At 40.3% G+C, this 18889-nt stretch overlaps 1 long non-coding RNA gene across 1 annotated transcript; it reads left to right on the forward strand.

Moving 5' to 3' along the window:
- Window positions 1–16052: 16052 nt before the first annotated feature.
- Window positions 16053–18307, forward strand: LOC104863293. The gene is made up of 3 exons (XR_780521.2): window positions 16053–16209; window positions 16933–17001; window positions 17939–18307. It is a non-coding gene; the product is annotated as an uncharacterized LOC104863293 (long non-coding RNA).
- The last annotated feature ends 582 nt before the right edge of the window (window positions 18308–18889 follow it).

Genomic DNA, 18889 nt, shown 5'->3' on the forward strand with positions numbered 1-18889 from the left:
GGCAGAAACTTGATATCTCAGTCATAACAGCAGCACTGCAAAGTCATGACAAAGGGTGCTCTAATACAGGAAATGGTGACTAAAATGGAGATAGTGGCTCATGATGCATTTTACTACAGAGGACAGCCAGCAGTGCAAAAAACCGTTTGTCATGTGGTCCCCTGAGACTGCTCAGGAGCCTGCTGCTGCTGCTGCTATTACTATATCTACTCCTGGGATGGCCTCTTAGTTCTGCTGATCCCACTTCCTGGGTGGCAGACTAAGTTAATTTGGCCTCTCATAAGAACTTTCTAGGTCACAATTCCTAACTGCAACCCTTACAGGCCAAGAGAAACAGGGCCTCCCAGTACTTTTCCCTGTGGGACCAGCAGTCATTTTTCTTTACTTCAGTTCCCAAAGGTCCAATCAGGGTCAGGCTCCTTTCCACTCCCCCCAATACAAAGTCTTCATCTTGCTACTTTTTATTGAAAATAAGGCTTGAGGGTCATTACAAGAGAATTAGGGTCAGTACAAACAGGCCCTCAACTCACAGAAATCCTCTTTATTTTTCCTGGGGTAAAACTGAGTTTATAGCAGTGAAAATTGAGAATGCAGATTAGCTTTTCGAAGGTGACCTTTCCATAGTTCACATTCTCAATAAGTCACCCAGCTAAATTGTAATCAGTTGAGCTTCATGCAAATTTCTGAACTATTTGGTCAATCTTTTGGCATAAACAATCTTCCACATATCTCAAAATTGCCATTTTGCTTTATTCACTTCTCTTAGGAACATAAAGAAGCTTTTTTGGCTGGGTGTGATGGCACATGCCTATAATCCCAGCACTCAGGAGGCTGAGACAGGAGGATCACAGTGAGATTCAGTCCAGCCTGGGCTACATAGTGAGTTCAAGGACAACCTGAACTACAAAATGAGACCCTGTCCCAAACACACACACACACACACACACACACACACAGAAGCTTTTTGTTAAGTACAACTCAACACCAAGTACACCAAGTACAAAACCTACATAGGAGTTGATGAATTAAAGCAAATGACACACTTGTTTTCAGTAAGAGCTATAGTCATCCCCTGCCCACCGAGGTTTGTGCACAGATTAGAAACTCAAGCTGATTTCTAACATGTGCTTTCAAGAAAATGACACAAAAAACAAGCCACAGTTCTGTATTGCCTTGCCACTGACCTCAGTCTCCAGTCACATCCAGAAAGGTGGTGGAATAAACAATGCACACGGCTAGAACACAACAACTTGTTCAAACATTGAAACACTCCTGCACTGGCTGGTAAACCCTGCTGTTCTGAGCCCTCCAGAGAACACACTTCTTGCTGCTTTAGCCCCTCTCGTGGGCCTCCCCAGGGTTCAGCACTAAAGTTTCACTGTACAGAGTACAAGGTGGAGACATACAAGGGGGAGACAAGGCAGGTGGGCTGAATGTGAAGGAGCAGCATAGAGCAGTCATCCATTCTCTGGGCCTCTTCCTCCGGGTACCAGTGGAATGGGACAGAGCAGCAGTGATGTTATGTGGTTCTCCTGCTAATAGATAGTCACAGAGAAGGCAAAAAGAAAACAGCACAGAATGATGAATTCCACCACAGGGCAAGTGCACATGTGCTATTGGGGTGCACACAGAGCAGGGCAAGAGCTCAAAACACTTTGCAGAGAGAGGTGGTCTGAGCTGAGACCTACAGTCAGTGTAGGTTATTTAAGTAAAGGGTGAGGAGGGAAGAGGAGGAACCAACAGGGGCACCGACCAGAGGCAAGAGACAAAGCAATTCAAAGACTGGAAAGGAATCAATCATGTCTGCATGTTTAGAGCTCCACAGGGATGGGAGGAAACCTGAGGTTGCAAAGGGCATGGTGAGAAGCATCCAGAAAGGCCAGCTTCCCAGACCTTGGAGCAGGTAAATCATGAACAAAGGCTCTGGGAGAAGAATGCCCAGGTGACCTTGACTTTGTCACTTCATGGCCATGAATAGCAAGGTGTTGTACAACAACTGTCATTAAGTGATAACTGCACTCTTTCCCATGGGTTTGGATATTGCCTCAGCCTTAGTCTCAGCACTGTACACCCTTCTTGCTAATCAAGAGAAAACCCTCAGTCTGACTCAGCTTCCTATCTCATCTCTGTCACTGCCCTGATTCTTGGACAACACTGGGATTCCTCAAGTGAAATGGTTCCATGTAAAGATTTCCATCTCCTTCTCCCGAAGCCAGTCAAGTGAACTAGATGCTATTTATCAAACTTTCAAGTCTTAGGCAATTCCCCCTTCCCTGAAAGGGGGCCCTGAGGGGAAGATGTTGTAGGCTCAGGCAGAAAGAGCCAGTGTTGGAAGTCAGGGAATAATCCTGGGCATGTTTCTTACCACCAGCCTCAGTCATGGTGCTGGAATGTGAATTCTGTCTGGGTCTCTAGTTCTTCTCAAGTCAGTAGAAAGGTTATTCTAGTCCTATCAATCATGGTTAGACATGTTCATTTGACTAAAATCAAATAGAAATGTTATATAATCCTCCACCCAAAAATCAATGTCAATGGTTTCTATTTTAAATTACACCACTTACTTGAAAATTATAATGTGCTTCTGTTTGCTCTGGACACTTTATGTCAACATTTGGCCTTCAAGTAGTAGAGTTCTGGGGAAAATGATGAAATGAGGGATGATGTCTCCATGGACACATTTAGCACTAGGACTGAAGCAAAAAGGGTATTTAATAAATGGTAGCGTTCATTCTTCTTCATTCTTTTTTAACACATATTTTCAAAATATAGCTCAAAGCCAAATGAGTCATCAAAATAGTCACACCTGTACTCTGGACTCCTGTGGAAAAAATTTAGAAGACATGATAATTATTGTTCAGGTTTTCTCAAACTGGCTCTATGGACATTCTGGGCCAGGTGGTCTTTGTTATATGACTGTCTTGTGTACTGGAAGATGGTTAGCAGCATCCTTGGCCTCTACCCATCAGATGCTAGTAACACTTTCTTCTCCATTGATCAAGAATTTCTCCAGACATTGTTGAATGTCCCCTGGAGGGGAAGGAGGCAGAAAATAGTCCCTAGCTGAGAGCCACTGATCATTGACAAATTCTTACAGAAAGAATTGGCAAATGACACACAGGCAGCAGAATGGAAGTAAAATAAAAAAGTTTACTCCATCAATGGGGATGGATGACACTTAATGGCAATGCCCTGATCAACTCCCGCATTGGGTTACAACTCCTTTTATAGGGTTTTACAGCCTTGATCATATTCAGTTGGTTACATAGCATTTTCACAGTTCACATTGCTGATACCCAAAATGGTGGCAGAGGCAGTTGAACTTCAACCCGGATGCAGTTCTTTGTCAGGGAAAGTTACCTTTAAGATTTATTCAGTTACCTATTATAGCCAGGGGATGGGACCTTGTTTCTTTTCACTTACAAAACTTTTGGGGGGAACTAGGTGCCTCCAGTGCTGGTTAATTCTGAACTAAGCAGAGTGAGGGGCAGAAGTTATCTTATATTGTGACATTTCCTAGGTTTTTGCTAAAAGGTGTAGGGAAAGTGGGAAGGGTAGGGGAAAGGTAATAAGGGAAAAGAAAAAATATGAGAAAATGAAAAAATGGAAATAAAGTGTTTGTAAATGGGGAGGGGAGGGAGAGGGTGAAGGGAGGGCAGGGACAAGGGGAAAAAATGAGAACCAAGACCTGTCATGTGAAGGTACAGAATCCCAATAATGAATGTAACTGTACTGTATATCTAAAATGTACCAATAAACTCAATGAGAGAAAAAAAGTTTTCTCTATAAAAATATGCTTGTATATGAAGTAACTGAGGAATAAATTATATGGTCAATCACAATTATCTTATAAATGGAATCTCGCATGCAATAGGATGTTTTGTTCATCTGTGACCTAATGTATCAAAAACAATCCTGAAAAAGAAAAAAATAAAACAAAATTGGAGGACTCAAACTTCGCAATTTCAAATCTTACTACAAAGCTGCAATGATTAAGACAATGGGGCACTAGAAAAAAGCAGATATATAGATCAATGGAACAGGATTGGGAGTCCAGAAACATATCCTCACATTTATGATCAAATGTTTTTCATGAAGGTGTCAGAACTATTCAATGGAGAAAAGAATGTCTTCTTAGCAAATGGTTTTGGGGCAAGTAGACCACTATATACAAAAGAATGAAGTTGGACACTTAGCTCATGGCATATACAAAAATTAACCCAAAATGTATTAAAGAATGAAATATTGGAACTAAAGTTATAAAGCTCTTAGAAGAAAACATGGGCATGAATCTTCATGAGCTTAGATTAGATATGACATTGAAAGGATAAATGACAAAAGAAAAATTTACAAATCAGACCTCCTCAAAATTAAAAAATGTTTGTGATTCAAAGGACATGATCAAGAAAGTGAAATGAGCCAGGGATTTAGCTCAGTAGTTCTGCTGCCTACTTCACAAGAAAGTGAAATGACAACCCACAAAATGAGAGACAATTTTGGCAAATCATATATCTAATAAAGGGCTTGTATCTAGAACATATAAAGAATTCCTAGTCAGTTATAAAAAAGACTATTTTTAAAAGAGTGAAGAATCTAAATAGACAGTTCTCCAAGGAAGATATACACATAGCTAATAAGTACACGAAAATATATTCAACATAGCTAGTCACCAGGGAAATGGAAATCAACATATATATGTCAACCTGGCTGATGACAAAAATGACAACTATAGTACTGTGGGAAGAGGGGAAAGGTTGTCTTTCCAACAACATTTGAATAGCCAGGTAGGCAAATCGGTGCTGACTCCTACTTCATATCATTTGTAGGAACTATGGACGATAACTATGGACAACATGGGAGAATGTATTTACATTGTAGGGTATATGTGGCAGCATGGGGGAGACATTCAGGTTCCCTTTTAAGAGAGGTCCAGTTACTGAATGGCAAAGAGTGTGATGAACTCACTTTTTCCTGTTAGCTCCTTCTGGTCTGCATCAGTTTTTGAGCCAAGATCATGCTTTTTGGGGGGAGTCGTAGTCCAGTGATTAAGAAAGGCAATAAGAGGCCAGCATGGCCTTTGCATAGTGTTCACAATTGATAACTAAATGAGGCATTGATACAGGGCCTGCCTATTTGCACACAACATGGGACCCTAGTAATGGGCGGTCTTTGCTCAAGAGCTCTTTATTAGGCTGTCAGAGACCACCATTTCTATACTGTATTCTGATGCCCCCTTGTATCTAGTTTGCTTTCCTTTTGTTTCATAGATGTTATTATACAACAAGCTTTTCATACTTCTAACTCCATCTCAATCTCAGCTTCCCAGAAAACTCGAACTAGTTTAATTTATATTCAGAATTTATGAAAAGCCCTAAAAATCAATAAGTTAAATGGCAGACAACCAAAAAGTTATATGAATAAACATTTCCTTAAAGAAGATACACAAATGGCCATAAAAAAATAAAAACTGGCTTGTAATAGTTTCCTGGGGCTGACATAACAAATAGCCACAATGAAGTTAACTTAAAATAATAGGTAATTATTCTTTCAAAGTTTTGGAGGCAAGAAGTCTGAGAGGCCATGCTCCCTTTGGAAGCTCTAGAAGAAAATCTCTTCCTTGACTTTTCTAGATAATGGTGGCTGCTGGCATTTGGTTTGTGGCTGCATTACTTAATCTTTGCTTCCTTCCTTCCCTCACCATTTCCTGTGTGTAAATTTAATCTCCCTCTGCCTCTTTCCTATAAGGACACTTACAATAGCAATTGCGACCACCAGATAATCCAGGATAATCTAATCTAAAAATCCTTTGGAGTTAGAAACACAAATTCATTTCACTACAGCTTTCATCATTAGTCATTAGGAAAATGCAAAGAAAATAAAAGTCAGTATCTCAATATGCTGTTACTTCACACACAAGACTAGGTAAAATTCTCATACACTGCTCATGGGCATTCAATTTGTATGTTTTTTTTTCCCCCTCATTGAGTTTATTGGTATATTTTAGGTATACAGTACAGTTCCATTCATCATTGGGCTCGTGTACCTTTACATGACAGGTCCAAGTTGATATGCTGTAATTATCTTCCTTGTAAACTTGGTTGGCAGTACTACAGGAGAGCATGTGCATACCCCGTGACTTAGAAATTCAAGTCCTAGGTATGTGGCTGTTTTAAAACATGGCTCTACAATCAGAGCAAAGATAGTGGCATAAAATCTGGCAGCATATCACAGTCTCTCTGGGGCTCAGATTTATAATACATGGAAAATAGCAACTTATCAAAGAGAAAAGGAAGAAAAGCTCTGAGAATACAGAAAGAACCAACAAGAAAACTAGAAATCACAGAAATTGGGCCAGGGATTTAGCTCAGTGGTTCCACTGCCTGCCTTGCAAGTGCAAGGACCCAAGTTTGATCCCCAGCAGCCCCCCCAAAAGAAATCACAGAAACTGGAGAAACTGAAGACAATACAAGGAAAAGAAGGAAGCAGCTTGGAACACTAACCCCGACTCTCATGGAGCAGGGCCTGTCTCTGCAAACACAAGTAACCAAAGAAAGAAAGAAAGAAAGACAAGAGGGGAGAGAGAGAGGGACAACAAAAAGCTCCCAACTGCCTGAAAGCTGATCCATGGGTAACTGGTGGGGAAGAAATAAAAAATAATATAGTTGAATTATAAATAATGATAAAAGAAGAAACAGGAAAATAGATCAATAAGGTGCTTTGCATGCTTAAAGAGAATACAAATAGACAATAGACTTAATAAACAAAATGATCAGTGAGCTTAAAGATGACATCAATAAAAAGTTAGCAGGTGACTATATACTCAGACATACCTTAAAAACAACAAGAGATAATGGAAAATAGATCTAATAACTGCTAGATGATGCATATAAAATTAAAGTAGGATTAATGGAAATTAGTGAAAAATCTGATGATGGAACAAATGGCATCAAACATCCTGTTTACAGAAATCATAATAGAAAACTTTCCAAATATGGAAAAATAACATACAAGTAAACAAGGCATATAGAACCCCACACAGCCACAAGCAGAAAAGAACCTCTCCACGACACATCATAGTCAAAATCTCAGAAATACTATACAAGGACAGAATGTTAAAAGCTGTTAGAGAAAAACAATGCATCACTTATAAAGGTAAATCCAGTAGACTTCTCAACACAAACATTAAAGGCCAGGAGAGCTTAGAGTGAAGTGTTTCTGGCCCTAAAAGAAAACAGCTTCCAACACAGACTAATTAATTTTGCAAAACTATCTCAAAATTGATGATGAGAGCCAAGGATGTAGCTCAGTGGTACTGCTCTGCCTGGCAAGTGCAAGGTCCTGAGTTCCATCCCCGGTATGGGGGGCATGGATAAAAAAGACTAGATGAACAAATAAGGTATTACCATGTCAAAGAGCACCTTAAGAAATCTATGACCATCACTTCTTGGCCTTTTGGCTAAGATCAAGTGAAGAAATTCATGACCACAAAACCAGCACTTCAAGAAATTCTCAAGGGTATCCTAGACAGAGATGATGAAACCGGTAATACCAAAAAATCTAGTGGAATGAATACATAAGATAGGTTGAGCAGTTAAGTAGAGGGGGATAAAATGAATCAACAAGAGTAAAATAATGCAATGACAGGAATAAGTCAATACCTTTCAATAATACCTCTCAATGTCAATGGTCTCAACTGCCCAAAGTTCATAGATTGGCAGATTAGATAAAAAACAAAACCCAGTGGCATACTGCATGCACAAAATACATTTATCCAAAAAGAAATTCGTACACTAAAAAATCAAAGGATTTAAAACAATATTCTTTGCAATGGGAGGCTAACAGCAAGCAGGAGTAGCTATCCTATTTTCAGAAAAAATGAACTTCAAGCCAAAACTGATCAGAAGGGGCAAAGAAGGTCACTACATATTAGTTAAAGCAACAATTAAACAGGAAGAGATAACAATTGTAAATATGGATGTACCAAATACCAGTGAACCCAAATTCATGAAACAAACATTACTGAAAATAAAAGATCAGAAAAACAACAGCACAATAATAGTGGAGGATTTCAATATTCAATTATCACAAATAAACAGAGCAATTACACAAAAAATCAACAAAGAAATAATCAATCAAACAGACTTAATAGGTATCAACAGTGTTCCACTCAACACCAACAGAACACACATTTTTCTTAGCAGCACACAGAACTTTCTGCAAAATAGACCATGTACTAGCCCACTAAGCATGCTTAAATACATCAAAATAAAAATTATCCCACACATATTAACAGATCATAGTGAATGAAACTAGAAATCAATGTCAAAACAAACCACAGAAATTATGCAACCACATGGAGATTAAACAATACACTATTAAATAATCAGTGAGTCACTGAAGAAATTAAGGAAGAAATAAGAGTTCCTAGAATCAAACAATAATGTTACAAACTGGAATCTGTGAGACACAATGAAAGCAGACCTAGGAGGGAAGTTTATAGCTATGAATGCCCACATCAGAAAAACAGTTTGCTCAACTAATAACCTAAGGATGCACCTCAAGATCCTAGAGGAATGAGAACAATCTAAATTCAAAGCTAGTGCTGAGGATATAACTCAGTGGTGCCATGCCTGCCTGGCAAGCACAAGGTCCTGAGTTTGATCTCTGGTATAAATAAATAAATAAATAAATAAATAAATAAATAAATAAACAAACAAATAAACAAACAAACAAATAAATCCAAAGCTAGTACAAGAAAGAAAATTACAAAAATGGCAGTAGAAGGCCGGGTGTGGTGGTGCACGCCTGTAATCCCAGCACTCGGGAGGCTGAGACAGGAGGATCGCTGTGAGTTCAAGACCAGCCTGGGCTACATAGTGAGTTCCAAGTCAGTCTCAACTACATAGTGAGACCCTGTCTTAAAAAACCAAAAAAAAAAAAAAAAAAAAATGGCAGTAGAAATTTAGACTAAAAAAAATTGCAAAGAATCAATGAATTGAAAAACTGGTTCTTCAAAAGAATAAAATAGACCAACTCTTAGCCAAACTTATTAAAAGAAGGAAAGAAAAGACCCATATCAGTGCAATTAGAAATGAAAAAGGAAAAATCACAACGAAAACTGCCAAAATCCAGAAGATTATCAGTAACTACTTGGATAACCTGTACTCCAATAATTGGAGACTCTAGAAGACATTCATAGATTCTTAGTTACATATGAATTACCAAAACTGAACCAAGAAGAAGATATAAAAACCCTAAACAGTTCAAAAACAGGCAATGAAATTGAGGCAGTAATAAGTGACTTGCCAACTGAGAAAAGTCTAGGACCTCATAGATTCGCATCTGAATTTTAAAAGAACTTCAAGGAAGATCGAATGCCCATTCTGCTCAAACTCTTTAATGAAATTAAAAGGGAAGGGGTACTTCCAAATTCATTCCTAGAAGCTAGCATTACCTTGATTCCCAAACCTTTATTAGTAGGACTCTACTAATAAAGAAGTCTACAAGCAAATTTTAGAAATGAACATAGATACAAAAAGCTTCAATAAGATATTGGCAAACAGATTTAAAAAATCATTAAAAAGATCATACATCAAGACTAAGTGCCTTCATCCCAGGGATGCAAGGATGGCTCAAAATATACAAAATAAATATAATATATCATATAAACAGATGTAAGGATAAAAATCACATGATATTTTCAACAGACATAAAAACATCTTTTGACAAAATCCAACATCCATTCATGATGCTGGGTGTGGTGCCACATGCCTGTAATCCCAGCACTCGGGAGACTGAGGCAGGAGGGTCACCACAAGTTTGAAGCCAGCCTAGGATACATAGTGAGTTCAAAGCCAGCCTGAACTACATAGTGAGACCCTGTTTCAAAAAAATTTTTTTCAAGATAAAAGCCCTGAAGGAAATAGGTAGAGGTCCTCATCTCAATCTGATGTCATTTATGATAAACCTACTGCCAACATCATATAGAGAAAGACTGAAAGCTTTTCCTCTAATATCAAGAACAAGACAAGGGGTTGCATTATCACCACTCCTATTTAATATAATACTTAAAACTATAGCTAGAGCAACCAAGCAAGAGAAAGAAATAAAAGAGAAATGTATAAAAGGAAGATGTCAAGCTATCTTTATTCACAGATGACACGATAATTTGCAGAGAAGACCCAGAAGATTACACCAAAAGACTCCTAAAACACATTCAGCAAGGTAGCAGGATTCAAAATCAATGCACAAAAATCAATAGTGATGGGCTGGGGATTTAACTCAGTGGTGCCACTGCCAACCTCAGAAGCGCAAGGACCTGAGATCAATCCCCGATACAAGGAAAAAAAAATCAATAGTGTTCTCCTATGCCAATAATGAACCCACTGAAAAATAAATTTTAAAAAATACCATTGCCAGGTGTGGTAGAGCATACCTATAATCCTAGCACTTGAGAGTCTGAGGCAGAAAGATTGCTGCAAGTTTGAGGCCAGCCTGGGATATATAGTGAGATCAAGGCCAGCCTGAACTGCACAGCAAGACCCTGTCTAAAAAAAAAAAAAAAATCCACAATAGCTTCAAGAAAAATTAAATACTTAGAAATTCACCTACCCAAGGAAGTGAAAGACTTCTGTAATAAAAACCATAGTACTCTGGAAAAGGAGGCTAAAGAAGACTCCAGAAAATGGAAAGATATTCCCTGTTCCTGGATAGGCAAAACCAATATATCAAAATGGACATACTACCAAAAGTGGCATATAGATTTAATACACTCCTAATCAAAATACCAGCAGCATCCCTTACAGAACTAGAAAAAATAATCCTAAAATTCATATGGAACCAGAAGAGACCCAGAATATTAAAAGCAATTCTGGGCAACAAGAGCAAGGCAGAAGATATTACAATCCCAAATTTCAAGTTATATTACAAAACCATAGTGATTTTTTAAAAAACAGCATGGTACTGGCACAAAAACAGACATGTGGATCAATGGAACAGAATAGTGGATGCAGAAAAAGCCCCAAGAATATTCAGCCACCTGCTTTTTGATAAAGGGTCTAAAAACATATGCTGAAGGAAAGATAACCTCTATAACAAATTGTGGTGGGAAAACTAGCTATCGACCTACAGAAGATTGAGTCTAAACTCATATTTCTCACCATGTATTGAAAATCAAAATGGATCAAAGACATAAATATTTAAAAAGAAATACATAATATATTGGAAGAGAAAACTGGTAAAACTCTTGAAGACTTAAGCCCAGTAAAGACTCACTGAACAGAACTCCAATTGCCAAAGAAATAACATCAAGAATCAACAAATGGGGTTACATCAAATTAAAAGGCTATTCACAGCAACGAAAATATCCCATAGAGTGAAGAGACAACCTAGAGAATTGGAAATAAAATTTGCCGGTTATTCCACATATAGAAGGCTAATATCTAGAATATATAGAGAACTGAAATAATTAGGCTCCCCAAAGTAAAAGACCCAATAAAAAAAAATGCCCAAATGAAATGAATAAACATTTCTTAGAAGAAGTACAAATAGCCAATAAATATGTGAAGAAAAGTTCCACATCTTTGGCCATTAGAGAAATGCAAATTAAAGCAACCCTGAGATTCCATCTTACTCCAGAAAGAATCAAGAAATCAAATAATTGGGCTGAGAATTTAGCTCAGTGGTTCTGCCACCTTCCTTGTGCAAGGACCTGAGTTCGATTGCTGGTACTAAAAAAGAAAAAAGAAAAAAGAAAGAAATCAAATAATAACAAATGCTGCACAGGGAAAAAAGAAACATTATTTTTTTTCTTTCTTTCTTTCTTATTATTGGTGGGAATATAAACTAGTATAATCACTATGGAAGTTAGTATAATATTCCTAAAAGAAACTAAAAATAGAAATTCCATTTGATTCAGCTATTCTTCTAGATATCTTCCCCAAAGACTTAAGGACATCATAGTACAGTGATGCAAACATACTCATGTTTACAGCAGCACAACTCATAATAGCTAAATCTTGTAAGTGTCCTATAGGTCGATTAACAGATTAATAAATAAAGAAAATTTGATATTTATATACAATGGAGTACTACTCTGCCATAAAAAAGATTTGAGTCATTTGTAGGAAAATGAATATACCTTGAAACCATAATGATAGGTAAAATAAATCAGACATACAAGATTAAATATCTTGTAGTTTATCCTATGTGAAAAACCCAATGTATAAATAATTTAAAGAGCAAAATAAAAGACAGATAATAGGTCACAGGGAGATAATTGTTTTGCAAATGGGAAGGGGACCAAGTGATGGAGTTAGAGGAGGGGAAGGGGAAGTAAAAAGAATTAAATGTGTTACGTACATGCACCAACTCCCCACAGTGGATATAGTAATTATGTACTGCAAACATGCACTAATAAAGTTTTTAAAATTCAATTTTTTAAAAAAGAGGAAAAGTGGCATGATTGTACAACTTTAACAGAGAAAGATAAAACGCGGCTACAATTTCTTTGACATGTCTTTCATCAAGAGGTGGAGTCCATACTCAATGTCTTTGAATCTTGGAGGACTTATAGTTGTTCTGAATAGAATGTGGTATTGGTGACATATGAGGCCTTTAAAAGATGGTCATAAAAAGCCTTACAGCTTTTATGTTTCTTCCCAGAATGCTTCCTTTTAGATCATGTAGAAATCTGACTATATGGCTTAGCAAGGAAAGCCTAAGCCACATGAACAGGCCGTGGTCGGGTATCCTGGAAAATCATTCAAAGGGAAGCCCAGTCTTTGAGTTATCCTAGCCCAGACATAAGATTTGGGAAAAAGAAGTCTCCGTATCATTTCCTAACTAATTCAAATCACCTCAGCCATCTGAGTTTTCCCACCTGAGCCCTCAAGCAAGTTGAAGCAGAAACAAACCATACCTTCTATGACCTTTCAATTTCTTCACCCACAAAATCCGTGAGTATTGTAAAATGAATGTTTCTTATGCCACTAAGTTTGGGGGTACATTGCTGTGAGGAACCACTGAGCTAAATCCCTGGCTGGGCAGCTCTAAAGAGTACACCTTCCAGTGCCCACTGTGGGCTGTGGGGGATAAGGATCAGGGAGTAACCCCAGAAAAGGCAGAACCTTGACCACAAAGGACAAAACACCAAGATATTCCGAAATGAGATCTCTTGGGGCTACCAGATGGGCTGACCAGCAGCTTACCCTACAATCAGAGCCGAAAGTGACCACCAGTCCAACCCAACTGGACTTGGTGACTGCTATGGAGCAGGGAGCGCTGCATGCTTCCTTCTCACCCTTTGCTGAGTGAAAGCTGCAATCGTATTAACCTAATTCTCTCAACCTCTGTGTACTGGATGGATTATCTATTCATTTATAGGTCACCAGAACACAAGGAACCACATCTGAACCCGCAGAGAAGAACCTCATGTCACCCAAAGATATTGAACTTTGACTAAGATGTAGCTACTGGATGGGAATTTTGATGTAGTCTTCTCTTTTGGAGATTGAATGTGTTCCATATGTGGGAAGGGAGTATAAAATGGATGTTTAATAGTCAAAAGGAAGACTGTAGTCATTGCTATCTGCCTCCTTCCAAAAGCCCTTGTTCTCCTCTGCTTATGTCTGAACTACAAATTTGGAGGGAATGGCAATACAGCCTATCAAAGTTCTACAATTTCCAACTTTGTTGATAGCTGGTTGTGGATGTGTGACTAAGTTCTGGGCACTGAAGTATAAGGAGAATACGTAAGACTTCTGTGAAGTCTTGGAGAAAAGGGACAAGCACTCTTTTCCTTGCACCATTTTAAGGACTGGGATGCAGATGTGAGGGCTGGAGCTCAGTAAGTCAACTGAACTAGAGGACAATGAGGCAGTGTTGGAAGACCCATCAGAGTGCAGGATTGCTTGACATCTGACTACTTGTGTGTGTGAGAGAAACAATCATTTGTCTTTTATAGACCATTCGTATTTTGAGTTTCCTAGCACATGTGCTCACCTGAATATACATTGTCAGGTTCAGAAAGCCCAACAAGTCCATATAAGAAGAAATTTTATTTCTAGACCCTTCATGATAAAATTGCAAAACACCAGAGGCAAAGGCATATTAAGGACTGACAGAAAAAAACAAATTACCAACGAATGACAAACTGACAGCTGACTTCTCAACAAAAAATCAATATGACTGTCGATGATTTGAGCAGTATAAATAATTCTTGACTTACATAGAATTCTGCATCAATCAATTCAGGAAAATATTCTTTTCAAGGACCCAAGATACGTGTCACAACAATTGGTCAAGGACTGATACATAAGGCAAGTCTGAATAAAAGTGAAAGAATTCGCGTTTATTTAGATCATATTCTCCAACAAAAACAATGACGATCCTCGGTAACAACAAAAAACCTCTAGGCTCGGCTGGGCACGCTGGTACACCTATAATTCCAGCCCTCAGGAGACTGAGGCAAGAGGATCACGTGTCTGAGGCCAACCTAGTAATATAGACACTGCCTCAAGAGAAACAAACCAAACAATCAAAACTATAGGCTTGAACGCTAAACTACTGTCCAAATAACTCATCTGATGGATCAAAAGGAAACTGATGGTCCAACTTCCCTGAGCTGATACAGCTGGAGGAAAACTCTGTGCTGTGATGACCAAAAAGGCTTTGAGAAAAGGTTAATGCCACCATCAAGCTGTTTTTATATCTTTGTCATTCTGTGGATAAAGACTTCTCTGTGTTCACATGTCAATCCTGTTGGGCCTTGCATAGGTCCCGTGGCCATCGCTGAATTTAGAGAGAAGTGGGGGATCCTCTCATGCTAGTTGGGGTTAGGTCTTCTGGATGTGAAGATGAAAATTTGTGGGGTAACTTGACCTCTAGAACTTCCAAACGCACATGAGGTCAGAGAAGAAGACGCTGTGAGAAGGAAGCTAGACAGAAAAAAATCACACTTCTTCCAGAGAGGCAATTCTATAAATGCCCCTGACTAGCACAATAAAGTGACTAAATAAACAAAAACTTAACAAAACCAAGATGATATGTAATTGCCGGATCCAGTTCCAAACCATGAGTCAGTCTTGTTTTCCTCCTCCATCAGATTCCAAAACAGTCTTTCATGGATTTGGCAACCTATAGCTAAAAGATAAATTAAACCATCCCTCCCACCCGACTTATCCAGGGCCTGTGACAAAGGGAAAACAGAAAGACTGCAATAAAATCTTCCACTGGCAACAAGGAGAGGGGAAACAATGAATAGCAAGCATGGGGTACTTTAAGGTTCAAGGACAGGAGCTGGGACAGTCCTGGGCAGTTCCCTTCATGCCTTGGTTAGCCCACCCGGATGCCCCTTGCCCCTTCCTGCTAACTGCAAAGACACTCTCATGAGAAGGCTACTTTAAGGGCTACTTCCCCTGTAATTGCTAGGCCGGAGTCCAGCCCTAGATTTTGATCAATCACAGATCACTGTTCGCCGAGCATGCAGTTCTTTGGGAATATGGTTTCCCCACTTCCTCACAAACTGCTGTTCCATTTGGTTTTTAACAACAGTAACTATTCCTTGTCAAGTCTGATCTTTCCCTTGTGGCATCTGGCTCTTAATAATAAACACTGCCCCTGTGGCCTTGTGCTCAGTTGGAGGGCATCCTCTGAACTGGATGTGGGGGGCAGAGCTAACTGGACCTATGCTGGCACCCTGCACCCAGTGTATGGTCCAAGGTTCAGGGATCCCAGTGCAGGTGGTGAGGGCTGTCATGTGGGCTAGAGGGCAAAAGCTCACTGCCTGGGGGAGCCAAAGTATGCAGGGCAGTGGCTTCTACTCCAGATAAGGAGAATGAATAACGATTTCCAGGGGAGGGATAGCAATGGCAAACACAGGGTTCTTGAGAATGGGCCATGGGGTGTGGTATGTGACAGGCAGGGATGGGGAGTGGAGTCACTCTGAGGTTTATTGGAGCAGGAAAATGGGTGCCAAAGGTTAGGTAGTTAATGATAACTTTGGGTTGATGTTTTAAACAGTTCTGGCTAGGACGGTAGGGAGGTTTGAGATGGTAGGGAGACTGGTTAGGTGCCCGCTGTCCAGAAAGACTCCATTCAGATCTCATTGTGCCTGGGCACCAGAATCCCAGGAGCCTTCCGATGGGGTGAGAAGTGAGAAGCTACCCGCCCAGGCAGCTAGGAACAAGCTCCTAGGCAATTTGTATTCACCAGGTCTGTCTGCCTCAGTTTACCCTGAGGAGGTAATGCCTCTACAGACACCCTTTGGGCTAAGTGAGGTCTGTGGCCTGCACATAAGGGAAAGATAAAATCAAGCAGCCCAGATTTGGGCTGGATGAACTGCCTGCCTCTTCTGGGGAGATGGTCTCCCCGGAAGAGGGCCACTGCACTGCTGCTAAGCAAATTTCCCATTGCAGCAAGGAGCTGTGCACCCCAGTCCTACAATACTGGAGTAGATGCTAACTGGACAGGCCTCCTACTGGAATGCACAGCTGCTACTGTCCTTCAGGCAGAAATATTTTTGTGACAACCAAGTAGTACCGAAAGACAATACCAGTCGAGTGCACATTGGAATAGTGAAGGTCGCTGGAAATCCCACTGTTTGGGAAGAGTCCAGTAAATAGCTTCGAAGTCAGTGGAAGGAAGGAAGGAGAAAGGAGGGAGAAAGGAAAAAGAGAAGAAAAAGAGGAAGCTTCATCCCCAGGAGCCTTAAGCGAGCAGCTGGCCCCTTTTATTATTGTCCACACCCTCTGCCTGACCCTGGCCTTGGAGCCTCTGGCCTCACTTGGCCTAGCCTCGCAAGCTCCCAGGGCAGCCTTCCTCTCGCAAGGTCCCGTCCTGATCTGATGTTTTCTGTCTGGCTCAGCAACCTCGCCTGACCTTCGCAGGGCTGGGGTCCATCCAACAGGCCCGTAACCCAAAATTCTTATCACTCAGGTCATCCCTCTGGACATTGGGCATCCGTGAGCAGGGGTGAGCCGAAGCTGAGCCATAGTAGCACCTGTGGTAAGTGGGAGCTAAATTCTTATCACTCAGGTCATCCCTCTGGACATTGGGCATCCGTGAGCAGGGGTGAGCCGAAGTTGAGCCATAGTAGCACCTGTGGTAAGTGGGAGCATTCCTCCAGAGGGTAGGCTGTGCAAGTAGAGCTATTTATTCTGAGCAGCTGGTGTGAGTTGTTCCTTTCTTTTGTGTGTTTGGGTTACTTTCTCCCAAAGCACCCATCACAAAGTCAGGCAGGTAGGATTTGTCTCACGAATGCCATTTGGAACGGCTGTGCTTGCCACGGAACAGTAAAAGTTGAACATCTATAACCCCAAAATCTAAAATGTTCCAAATACTGCCGTTTTTTGGAGTGCTGACATGATGCCATAAGTAGAAAATTCCACACCTGACCTTGAGTGACAAGAGGTCACAAAAAAAGCATAGGCATATTCAAAATATTGTACAAAATTACCTTCAATTTATGGTGCAGAAGATGTATATGAAACATAATCAAGCCAGGCTTGGTGGTACCAGCCTGTTATCCCAGCACTCTGAGAGGCTGAGGTAGGAAGAATACAAGTTCAAGCCCACCCTGGATAACTTAGCAAGACCCTGTCCCCCACCCACTCCAAAAAAGGGGAGGCTAGGGATAGGGTATGTGAAGGCCCTGTGTTGGATCACCAGTACTGAAAAGAAAAGAGAAGGGAAGGGAAGGGCAGGGAAGGGGAGGGGAGGGAGAGAGGGAGAGAAGGAAGAATGGAAAGAAGGAAGAAGGGAGGGAGAGAGGAAGAAAAAAGAAGCATAAGGAGTTTCATGTTTAGACTTGGGTCCCAGCCCCAAGATATCTGACTATATGTATACAGATATTCAAAAATCCAAAGAAATCCAAAATCCAAAACACTTTAAATTTCAAGCATTTTGGATAAGGGATCCTCAACTAGTACTATCTTTTTGGTAGAGCCCCTATCTTTCCTCTAAGAGGACCCTGTATGCCAGGACCACTCCAGTGGAATCTGCGTGACAATGCCGACCACCTGGCAGAAACCGGATCTGAGGTATCGTCCCCTCGGGGTCAAGCCTCCTGGAGGTCCTTGGCATGCACCGCATTAAAAGTCAGCCAAAGAAGGAATCGTTGGTTTCTTCGCCTGCAGCTTGGGGACAATGGGTTCTGTTACAATTTTGATTTATTTTCTATTGATCTCTGTGTGTTTGTTTTTTGAAAATGCCTAGTGGTTTTCAAGAAGGAGAAGGATTAGATGTACCCAAAGATATGGAGGATAAGAATGTCACTGTTTGGACACAGCCTTCTCAGTCAAATAATAACTGAACAGAAAGTGCATTTGAGGGGAATATTTCTTTTAAGGAAATAGTTCTCAGGAAAATAGCATGTAATGTTACAGACGTTACTGATACTTCATCAGAATTACCATATATTGTCAAACATCTGAGAAACAATGATTCATTGGGGAAAAAATGGCCACTGGCATATTATCAGCTAAGATGGAAAGCAAGCTTAAACTCCTGCTAACTTTTTACAATGTATTCTATAATGATGTATTTGGCAGGCGCCAACTCAGCAAGCGGAAATAGATGCCTAGAGAGATCAGCTCATTGCCCCTGACTTGCTATAAGGAAATAGAAATCTGTATAAAGGAAGCTCTTTGAAAAATAAATTTTGCAGCAGCATTTACAAACTTCACCTCGGTGTTGAGTGCTTTTGTCTGACTGTCATCGCCGAACCTGCTCCCACCTTTCAGAGAACCTGTATCTCCTCGTGAAATCCCGTGTTTGCTGCCCTACAGTCGGTAGCACCTGTAGGGATGGGGCTGAGGGAATGGACCTTTGGTGGGGACCAGGCTCTGATACGAGGGTAGGTTGAGCCCCTGGACACATGATGAGGAACCAACAG

Source organism: Fukomys damarensis, unplaced genomic scaffold, assembly GCF_012274545.1.
Source record: "Fukomys damarensis isolate Sample0158 unplaced genomic scaffold, DMR_v1.0_HiC HiC_scaffold_2, whole genome shotgun sequence".
Classification (NCBI taxonomy): domain Eukaryota; kingdom Metazoa; phylum Chordata; class Mammalia; order Rodentia; family Bathyergidae; genus Fukomys; species Fukomys damarensis.